The sequence below is a fragment of the Solea senegalensis genome, linkage group LG8 (assembly GCF_019176455.1).
Source record: "Solea senegalensis isolate Sse05_10M linkage group LG8, IFAPA_SoseM_1, whole genome shotgun sequence".
Taxonomy (NCBI): Eukaryota; Metazoa; Chordata; class Actinopteri; order Pleuronectiformes; family Soleidae; genus Solea; species Solea senegalensis.
The window spans coordinates 9,338,463-9,350,056 of NC_058028.1; the positions used below are offsets into that span (position 1 = coordinate 9,338,463).

The 11,594-nt window shown below is 42.5% G+C and overlaps 1 long non-coding RNA gene across 1 annotated transcript; it reads right to left on the reverse strand.

Annotated features, from left to right (window-relative positions):
• Positions 1-1,200: 1,200 nt before the first annotated feature.
• Positions 1,201-2,889, reverse strand: LOC122773891. The gene is made up of 2 exons (XR_006360925.1): positions 2,383-2,889; positions 1,201-2,299 (listed from the first exon to the last, which is right to left on the reverse strand). It is a non-coding gene; the product is annotated as an uncharacterized LOC122773891 (long non-coding RNA).
• Between the last annotated feature and the right edge of the window lie 8,705 nt (positions 2,890-11,594).

Below are 11,594 nucleotides of genomic sequence, written 5' to 3' on the forward strand. Positions count from 1 at the left end.
GACAACAGCTCAAAAAAGCCACGAGCCGCTTAGCCTGATGGCATGGACAGGGGGGCGGAGACGATGTGGCCACAGGTCGGAGGAGCTGATTGGCTGGTTTGTGGAATTATGGTGGATGCGGGCGTGCAAGTGTTTGTTGATCAGATGACTCTGGTGCACAGGGGGAGGTTGTGGGTAGATGGATATGCCAGAGGGTTGAACCCCACCCCTTCTTGATTGTGATGCCCGTCACAGGGAAAACGGTGATGTGTGAAAGAAGATCAAACCCGCCCTCATCGTCTTAAACCCTTGACCTTCTCTAACAAGGTAGGTGACCCGAATCAATCAAGCCCTCTAAAGAAAACTCAGAGTGGGAGCACATTACCAGGTGCCATGTTGGGTTTGGAAAATCAGCCTGGTCTACCAGAAAAACATTGCTATTTTTACCTTTCTGCAAACCATGGGTAATGTTGCATTTGTGCATTTGTTTCTCATGTCACATCAACATCTCTATGTTTTTACACGACATCCTGGTGTATTTTTGTTATGTGTTTTCCTGGCCCTAACCAGGCGCCTTTTATCCCTAATGCCTGAGCCACAATGGATACACGATCAGTGTCTGCATCAAGGAACGTCTTGCTTCTCGTTTCATCATCCATGTTCACACATTAGAGCGACCACAGGGGTCACGTGAGACTAGCGTCTGAGGTGGATCTCACACTGAGCTCTGCTGCTCTTCCAGACACTCAGATTCTCCCCTTTTTTTCTCACTGAAAATGACCTTTAACCACAGTTTCACGGTCTATATCTGGTAACTACACATATTATTTTAACACTTTCTGTATGACTCAAGCATTTCTGCTCCCTGAATCCATTCAGTTCCTTAACAATGCTTTTACATCATGTAATAAGACACAAGGACACACTGCACACACATCCACTGTGGCTCAGGCTTATATTAACCACCAAACCACATTCATAACCAGGAAATTCATTTACACCAAAGTGCCACAAGAGGTTAAAACCTGATCATGTCTGTAAATAACCAAAGTTTGGTTTGCAGAAACATACATAATAGCAACGTGATCCTGAAATGCTTTTTAGAAACTTACCTCTCAACAGTGATTCTATAGCGTCTTATCCAAAGCTTTGAAACAACCCGATTGTTTTTTTTATTTTACAGACAAACGTGCGAGGGCTTACTCCTGAAGACTAAAGATGTTACTTTGCTTCAATGGTTTATTTTACCCATAACCATGTACAAATAAACAAAACCTTTACAGCTTTGTATGGTCACACATTTAGCATTCATTGGTCCATAAGCACTCCTCACGACGACATGAAAACACTTTGTGAGAACACCAACATTGATTTTTCTAGCATCGGCGTCTCAACGTTGCACTGACGTCACAAATGTACCATCCATTCTAACAGTTTTTTTTTCATTGCAAATCAAAAATAGTCACATGCAATGATTGGAAAAAAATTACATTACCTCATGTCACATAGAAAGTAAGCGAAAAGTTCCATCATTTAGAAATAAGTACTCTTCAGAGATTTGTCTCTTTCTCTCTCTCTCTCCCTTTTTGTTTTTGTTTCTTAAAAAAAAAAGTCCTAGACATTCTTTCAACAGCGTTGTTGGTCTCATTTGGGTTGTAAACATTAGTTACAGTGCCTAGCTTCATTCACCTGGCTGTGTAGAGAACTGGTCAATCGATGCTATCACTCAAGTGATCGAGGGGAATTGGTCAGCGGTCAATCGATTGTACAAGGAATTTATCGTGGAAGGACGTGATGGTCTTTGGGCTGAGTTAAGGGGCAACGGGACACCTGTGGGACACTAGAGGACAGACTGAACAGTAGATCTATATAAGACACCCTGAGAGTCACAACTACATCTCTTTTACTCGTCATCCCTTCTTCCTATCCTCACTCTTCCTTCTATGGAACGATCAAAGTCAGGTGGGCGTGGCCTCGGTGAGCGAGGGAAGATGGTTGGTAGGTTTTGTTGGTTGGTGGTGGCGGAAGCCGGTTGCCGTGCAACAGGCTCCTCGGTGGTTGGCATGGAGACAGGTTAAGGTGGATTCTGACCTGGTCAGGTAGTATGCAGCACGTACACTAGTATGGACAGTAGAATGTAAAATGCAGCTCTGGGGTTTAAAATAACTGGATTCAAAATGGATTTCAAGTGAAGTTTGGATTAAAGGGTAAGTTCATCCAATTTTTGAACGAAATATTTCACAACTCAGGCGGGTGGTATTTGTTGATTACAATCCAATGCAAAGTTTTTGGCTTATAAGAAAGTTGGTCCCAAGAAAACCTGTGAGAAATGCTACTGATCTTTACTGCAACAAACATTTCAGGATGAACTGATCCTTGAAAATGTAGAAAAAACAAAAAAACTTGAGGTATTCTCGTTTTTCTTCGCATTTTAGGAGAAAGATTTAGGATGTATTTTTAAAAACAATCCAAATGGTGGAAAGCACCACGTGTTAGTCGAACAAATCAAGCGCACCTCAAGTTCAAACACTTGAACGTCCACTCCAGATGCAGATTAAACCCCAGAGCTGTCAGCATGTAACAGTAGATCGTGACAGTAGTATGTTATCGATGGAGAACATCACATGGGGCTGACGTGGTGTGCAGCAAAAGGATGGCGCAGGGTAGGCGGTAGTGGTGGACAGTGATTGGTTGATTTGGTTGGTCAGGTGACTGAAGGGGTTATGGACAGTCGAGTTGAGTCAGATCACATGATGAGGGTTTGCAGCTATAACGTCAGGAGGTTCCATTGGGAAGTATGGAAGCCTGACAGGTTTTAGCTTTTGGTGAACACTGGACAAAACACCCACCCCGAGACCCCAGCCAACACACACACACACGCGCACACACATACACACACACGTAAAAGCAGACAATCATTCATTCACAGAAAAAGACAGACACAGACATTTCCTTTTTTTTTTTTTTGCATAGACACATAGAAAAACACATTTGTGTAAACTCACTCACACGAGACAAACACACTTTTGTTTAAATTATTTTCCACAAACCTGCATTCAACACGAACACACACACACACACACACACTTGCCCACCCTCAGACTTGCGATGTGTTACTGTGATGATGCAGAGTGTGGTGGAAGGTGAAGAATAAGACAACGGAAGACAGGTGATGCTAAAATGAACATTTATAATGACTGCTGTTGCTGTCGCAAAATAAGAATCCTTAAAAAAAGACCTCATATATATTAGCACTAGATTGCCCACTTCACTGGTAATCCACAAGTCAAGAAACACAACTCACTAGGATTTTTTTTCTCTTTACAAACACAATGCTACAATTACATTAAATATTGAATACTCTTTAAGTCAGTTAATGAATGTTGTTAAAAGCAACCACTAAAATACTAAAAAATAAAAAGTAAAAACAAAACAATAATAATAATATTAATTCACCTTTTTCCAGTCGTTCCCTTTTTCTTGTTGCGTTGTTATTTATTAATAGTATAATAATAATAATAGTCTGAGAAATAAATAGCTCATGTGGTGTTTCCAGGGCAATGGGGCAGGCAGCATAAATCAAGAGTGGAGCTCGGAGCGATGCGATGAAATGGTGGCGTTTTGACCTCACGTCGTCACTTGTAATACTTTCAACTTGTCTCTGATGTCCGAGGCGATATATGGAGATATGCACACGTTTGGTTCTGCAGGCAGCACAATGGCTGAGTGGCACCTGCAGAGATTCTTCATCCCTAAACTATTCTTCTATTTTATGTAAACTAGGACTGTATTGCACAAAAGTTAGCAGCTCAGCTTCCTCGTTTTGTCGCCCGGGAGGAGCTTACGTTCCTTTTTTATTTTTTTATTTCCATTTTCCTCTGTCCACCTCCCTGGGGTTTGTTTTTTTTCGTTCCTCCAACCTGGAGCCGAGCCGTTTTTTTTTTCTCTTCCACGATGATATGTCTATAACACGACCAAGCATTTGCAATAACTATGGCTTGATGATAAAAGATACTAGCGCCACTACGACTCACTGTTTTTCGAAAAAACATCAACAAATGTACAAAAACAAGCCTCTGTTGAGAACGGCTCAGACTACGTCTCAAGGTTAGTACAGTTATCTAAAGAGCTTGCTAACCAACATGGAAGCTAAACAGCGAATACAGTAGGTAAATCAACACTAATAACAACAGCACAGATTAACACAGTAGAACTAGCATAGCCGATTATACAGGCAGACCTAACTATCGAATACAGAGATGAAAAGTGTAATGATCGTCTACTGCGTCCACTTGTTCCTCTTTATGCTGCCGGCCCCGTTCTGCTCAACACTTCTCTCTTTACAGCTCAGCAAAAATCTGACAAAAATATTTACAATGAGAGAGAAAAGAAATGAAATTGTGGTGAAACAGTTTGTTTAGTGTTTTTTTTTCTTTTTTTTGTTTGTCTGCATTTCTTTTTTTGGACTTTTTTTCTTCCTTTCATGTTTTTTTTGTTGTTATTTATTTAGTTTTTTTTTTTTTTTAAACTTATATCTCAGAGAATTGTCCCCAATGATGAGCAACAAACAAACAAACAAAAAAATCCAATCATATCAGCTAGCATTGCACAGTCTCAGAGAGGTTTTGGGATGGAATGAAGAGTTATTGTCCAAACAGTTGGATGAACACAGAAGGGGGGTAGGAGGAGGAAGAAGGTCAATAAAGTTCATGAGGGAGGGGTGAAAGTTCAAAAAAGTTCAAGAAGACAGAGGATGGCTGCGCAGCTGACGGTGCGTAAACACTCCCCACACCACCGCACCGGGGCGGCGCGTGTGTCGGCGTGCGTGGTTTGGATGTTTAACGATAACAAAAAAAAGAAAAAGAAAAAAAAATCATCATTAGAAAATGGAGTTTTTGAATCTTTCCCATTGAGAAAAATCAAATGGAGCAAGAGCGAGAGAGAGGGAGGGAGAGAAAGGGTAAAGAGAGAGAAAAGGTGAGGAAGGGGGTCGGGGGTGAAAAGAGTGAAAGGTGCCCCCAACACTATGGCACACAATCAATGAAGTCCCACAGGCTGAAGAGATGACAGAATTAGGAAAGCAGCTGGCATGAGCGGTAGGGCTGTTTTAGGTTGAGAGCAGGACAGTAGGTAGGTAGCCAACCTGCAGAGGGGTTAATCCTTGTCGGGTTTAGCTCTGTGGGGGGTGGTGAGGAGGAGGAGGAGGAGGAGGTGGTGGTGGTGGGGGGCAAGGTGCTGTTCAGTTGAGGCGTCATGAGCGACATCATGTTATGAGGGCGGAGCATGCTGGCTTCATGGGTGCTTCCAGGATGGATGTCCGACACACAAGAACAACTCAAAGAAACGCTTGGAATGGTAGTTGTTGTCTTTTTTTTTTTTCCTCTCTGTTCTATTTTGGCACTCGAGAGAGAGAAGAGGCTTGTGGGAGGCAGAGGAGGAAGGTGTGTATGTTTGGGAGAGGAGGAGAAGTGGGCAGTGAAAGTGCAAAAAAGAGGGCATGGAAGAGTGTGTTTGTGTGTGTGTGTGTGTGTGTGTGTGAGAGAGAGAGAGAGAGAGAGAGAGAGAGAGAGAGAGAGAGGGTAAACAGGCTACACACAGAAATGGCATTTTGTTAAAACTGGTCTAGGTTAGACAGAGCATACAGTACAAATCAAAAACCAGGAAAAAAACAACAACAGAGAACGAGAAGAAGGAACAGAAAAACAGTGATATGACAAATGCAGTCTACAGTTGCTGGTGCTTCGATGGGGCCCGAGTCAGGGGAGGGAGGGGGGTGTGGTGGAAAAGTGGAGAAGAAGTGGGGGTCCCATAATATGTCTCAGAGAGTGTTTGAAGAGGTGGGAGGGTCAGTGGTGGGTGTGGGTGAAAGTGGGTTTGTGGTTTGTGGTTTGGGGGTGAGGCAGAAGACAACATCTGAGCACAATGTCGAGGAGCCACACACCCACTGAGAAGCAATGAGGTCACCTGGCGAGCAGGTGGGGGTTAAAATCTGCATTCCTCTACGCATCAGAATTTAAAATACAAACCATAAACAAAATTCCAAAAAAACAAAACAAAACAAAAAACGCATAAAAACGCTGCAACACAGACACCACGAGCACGGAGCCGGCCCTGAAGCAGACGAACTCAGAGAGAGGGAGAGAGGGGAGCATGCACATCCAAAATACACCCACATCTACAGTAGTCTCGCACACTGACCCCCACCTCAGCTCGGCCTGCCATGCACAGCAACAGCAGAGGGTTTAGTGCAAACATGTCTCCAAGAGAACCTTTTTACATTTAAAATGATTCTTTTTTTGTAGGATGTGGTTTATTAACCATGACAACATCTGTCATACACCACGCTGGAAATCATCTGGTTCCTTTTGGTGTAATTATGGGTAATGAGAGCGGGGAGAAAGGAGGGTGGACTTTGGCCTTTTTTGTTGTTGTTTTTGACAATGAAACCAATAAAAAGTCTAATTCATCTCGAAGTGGAAACGAAGAGATTTTCCAGAAACACACTGGCAACGTTTAGTGTTGTTTCTCTTCATAGTCTCGGAGTGACAACACAATCTGTCCTAAATTTGAGGCACCCGAGGGACGCCGGGGACAGCAGACACACGCTGGCGTGACTGCGTTGTTTAAAAAAAAGAAAAAGAAAAAGAAAGGGGGGTTTTCTTTTGTCGATGAGGGAGGGGGTGATCTAATTTCTCCCAACCCAGTGAGAGACACTGGGAGATGCTCCATGTTGTATCTGAGGTCAGTAAGGTGCATATAAGTGACAAGACAAGCCAGAGCTCAGAGTGTGGGGGGGGGGGACGGGGACGGGGACGGGTAAAAGGACAAACAACAGCGTTATACTGAGTCTGACAGCGCGTTGAGGGTTAGTAATGTTAGAGTAGAAAAACACACAGAAACACACATGAGCCTCTACTGCACGTCAATGGTCAGAGGAGTGATATGCAGACCTTTGCAGAGGTGAGTACATTCATGGACAATCTCCTGACTTCTTTTTTGTTTCTCTTTTCTTTCCAAAGTTAGTTCACAAGTGAGGACGTTTAAGTACAAGCTCGCTCAGCAAGTAGCAAAATAGTCTTAGGTTTGTTTGGGAGTTTTTGTTCGCGTTCCCCTCGGAGGACGGCTTAAAGACAACGCAACGACAGAAAGTAAATGGGACATTTTGTTCACCTGTGGCCCGCGGATCAGGACTCAATGTAAGCTCGTTGAAAAAACAGCTAACATTTGAACGCATGTAAAACAAATATCAAAATGCTCTATCGGCATGCAAGGATTTGTCTCCGGAAAATGAACGACACACACGGCCTAATGGTTTTTTCTTTTTTTTGTCACTTTTTTTTTCTTCAATTTTTTCCCCATTTTTTTTTTTAATGTCCACGCTTCACTTTTGATATCATGCAATATAGACGTGCAAAAAAGATAACATCTATTTCCACAAAATACATTTTCATTGTAACTATAAAAGGCTGTAGTTAAGAATGCTATCTAGTCACATTTTTTTTCTCTCCTTAGCATAATTATGCTAAACTACCGCTATATTGATTAGTCTAGCCCCAGAGTCATAGTGCTGTTGCATTCTGGGAAGGGTAGTTCCCAGAGAACTGGCTAACACTTGGCTAACGTGGTTGTTGGGCTTACACACACTGTGTTACTGTGTTAGTCTATGCAGTGTTTAAAAACGCTCACAGGGACTAATCCCCTCCTATGTGAATTATAAATATGGTTCTTTTGGCACTTTTCACATTTTCTTAATATAAAAGTATGTCTCCTCTTATCTAACTTGATTTAAATCAACACATTTACAGGTTTCATTCTGTAAAGACCTATTTTGGCACATGTTTAACGTCAGGTTAGAATGACACTATTATTAACTTATGACAAGCTTATAACAGAGCGTGTATCACACGGCCACTCGAGAATAGCCTCTCCAGCTAAAAGGACAGATTTCGATATGTTTTAACTCGGTATTTTTAGTACATCAGTTATTATTAAATAGCAGCATATTCCACAAATGAAAAAAAAGAAGATTCTTACTCGTGTAAACCTATTCATTATCTACAGGTAAATCCAAAAAGCTCCTACAACAGACTGAGGATAAAGGACAGGACAAGACGACATGCCACTACATGTATTGCTTCCAGTAATCGTCACATTTTTATCTCCGTCACCTAAAATACAGAGAACTCAAGAGATTGGCCGCCGTGTAAAAGACAAACTGAAGATTTAACTGATGAGATGAAAAATTAACCTGTCGACTGTGAATTAAAGAAAGAAAATGGCACCTAAATCAGGAACTGCAGTGCAAGTTTGATTCCCCCATTGTAAATGTACTGTGCTGCTGCACCCAGGATAACACAGATTTGACTCCAGACTAAATAATCTACACCCACCACCGACTCGTCACAGAATACAAAGCAGCTTTGTATTCTTACAGAGACTGTAAATTAAAACTTTTAAAACTTTGATAACAGAACCATTATTATTAAATCCCTGACATTGCTGGCAAATTCAAGTCTCCAAACTGTCTGACAAACTGTTTGAAGCCCAAACGCGTTCAATCCAAAGCTGCAATCAGCATTTCTTTGCCATTACAAACATAACAAATCAAGCAGTGATCCACCTGACTGACCCTGCACGTGAAAAATAAAACCACATGCTTCAGTGCAGCACAGTACAGGTCTACAGTGGATCAAAAACTCGCTGCCTCAAATCAAGTCAAACCCCATCAATGACACAATCTTCCCTAAAGATAAGCGAGTGTGTGTGTGTGTGTGTGTTTGTTGTGTTTGTGCAGCGAGTTCTAGATGGACCACTTCTCAGTGTCATGAAGAAAAAAACATACTGATCCAAACTACACATACTGTATGTAAGAGTGTTTGTGCACTGTGCTCCGTCGGCCTCAACAACTAACACTTCCTCTGCAGGTGTGGTCGTCTCTTCTGACGGCCTCAGCCGCCCCGAGGAGGCAAAGACGAGAGAGACTCCATCCGTGGTGTTTGCCAGGGCAAGCAGCAGACATGCATTGATCGTTAAAAAACACACCAGACATAGTCACCCATGGAGCGATGTGGTAGGAGGAGGGTGTGTCAGGATGGGAGTGCACTGGAGGACTGAGGACGGGTGTGAGGAGGGGGGTGAGGAGAGTGTGGATGGTGTTAGATGGGAGTAAAGAAGCCTCCTTACCAAGCGATGGAGAGAAACCCTCACTGGCGCTCCAACAGAGAGACACATTTGATAGCACAGTGGAGGATTGTTTTGAGTCGGATTGGTTTCGAAAGAATCAAAAAGCTTTGTTTGTTTTTCTTCTCTAATCTTACAGGAGTCCCCTCCCGTCACCAGGCCGATTGGATGGTTAAATCGAATACACCCCCACCTCCTTAATTTTTTTCCTTTTGGCATTTTACATTCCGTCACACTTTCAACTCCTGATGGACTTTTTTTAAATATTACGTGTCCAGGGATTTGCCCATCGGATGTGCAATACTTTAGAATTCATGAAGAAGACACAGCTGTGATAGAAAAGTGAATTTAGAAATGTGTTCCAGTCTATTTACTGTGGTGGTGGACACCTCCCCCCACATCCCGCCCTCTGATTACAAAACACAACAGGTGAGTAAAATCTAGTTGATCTCAACCCTTGACCTCAATGAATTGATCCTCGTCATTGACCTAGTCTCTTCCTCCTCCTTCAATCTTCAGATATGACGTGCATTTCTGACGAAGTTCTTCATATGCATTCTACATATATTTCATATATGTGTATTATTATTTTTTTTGTATTTTTTTTTTTTTTATCCCTGCCATACAAAAACCATCCGATCATGATGCCATCTACAGCACAAATCCCTGACCTCATAGGCCCGGGAGGACCACTCCCTCGCTTCACAGTGCATTAAGACAAAAATTCAGTGTACTCTGATTGTAAAAAAAAACAAAACAAACAGACGAAAAAAAACAAAAAAAAAACATAACACAAACAAAATCACCAACAAAAGAAACAACAGCATCTTCACAGCCTCCTGGGACTACAGTGGCCAGAAAACCTGTTGCCATGGGAGACCTGCAGTTTGCCAGAGGCAGAAACAAGCTCAACTTGCTGGACTGCATGTCGAAAATCTCTCTCTCTGCCCTTTACCTCATCAGCAGTCGATCAGTTGCTTGATAAGGGCAAAGATCAGGGAGGTTATTTATCTCTTATCAGAAAACAACGTGCTGCCTTTGAATAGCAAATCTACAAGCAAGGCTCACAGATTCGGGGGCGGACCCCAGGCAAACGCCGCTCCCTTTGTCATGTTTCAGTGTTTTCTCTTACTCCGTGTTTTGCATCCCTCAGTAGTACATCGTGAGACTTAAGTGCTCTCGCTTGATCTGGTCTGTGGTTCGGGGGTTCGTTTAAAAGGGGGTTTAGGAAGACCACAGGCTTAAGCAGCAGCAAATTCATCTGAGAATCAGTCTCAGGTTGACTTGGTTACTCGTTTCAGTTACACTTTTACTTCATTAGGAAAACTGTAACTGGAATTTGACTACAGGTAAAACACAGTAGGGATATTATGTGATGGAGAGAGAGCCAAGCATGAGGCATTTAAGGTTAATATAGCTGCTAAATTGCTGCACTGCAGCCTGTGGTGTAAGTAGTTTACAGATATTTCTTGTTCATCTGGACTGCAGTCTGCATTGTAGTCGATATGGTGAATTCCCTTTTCTAGCACCACATATGGCATCATAGTGTTTTCAGTGTGTGTGTGTGTGTTCCCTGTTCTGCTCTGTTACTGGATATATAAAGTGATCCTTCACTGTAATGATGTTAATGCCTGGGGCGGCTTTCTTACTGGACTTAAATAAGACATATATTACACTATGTGACATTACCATTCATCTTTAAATCCGTTTTTAAATTAAAAACAAATCAAAAAATAGTCTCATTTACATTCATGTCAACCTGAATTCACATATCAAAAAAAAAGAAGAAAACAGCTGAGCTTTATATGTGTGAACTCATTAATAAATAATGACGATGGTGGTGATTCCTACTATCATAATAATAATAATAATGATAATAATTAATAGACTGCAAATAAAAGCCATACATCCTGTGTGTTTGCCGCAGCTCGCACAGAATCGCTCTTGTCTTTTTCGAGGTTTTGTCCGACACGAGGTCACCAGCGCGTACCTCGGCATTTGATCTCAAACACTAGAGCCGCAAATGTGAGGGGGGGAGGTACTAAGTGCGGTAACCCCCGCCCCCATGGCACTGCACTGCTTGTGGGATACATCACAGGCTATACAGGAGTTGTGTGTAAATGAAGAAACGCCCAGCTGATTCAAGCCCTCCCCCAGTTCCACCTCACCCTCCTGTCATGTCCCACAAAAAGGGGGGAGGAGGAAGACAGAGGTGAGACAAAAAGTGGGGGAGAGAATAAACAATGTGGGGGTGGGTAGAGGATGTTTCTTCCCTCACACACCAGCTGAAGTTTGCAGTCTTACTCATTATAAAACCCCTGTAAAAGGGCAGGGCAGGTGACAAGTGGGGGTGGTGTGGAGGTGGGGGGAGGGGCTTAGGGGCAAGTCAAAACTGGAAAAAAACAAAAACCCTACAGGAGGGTGATGCGTGTGGG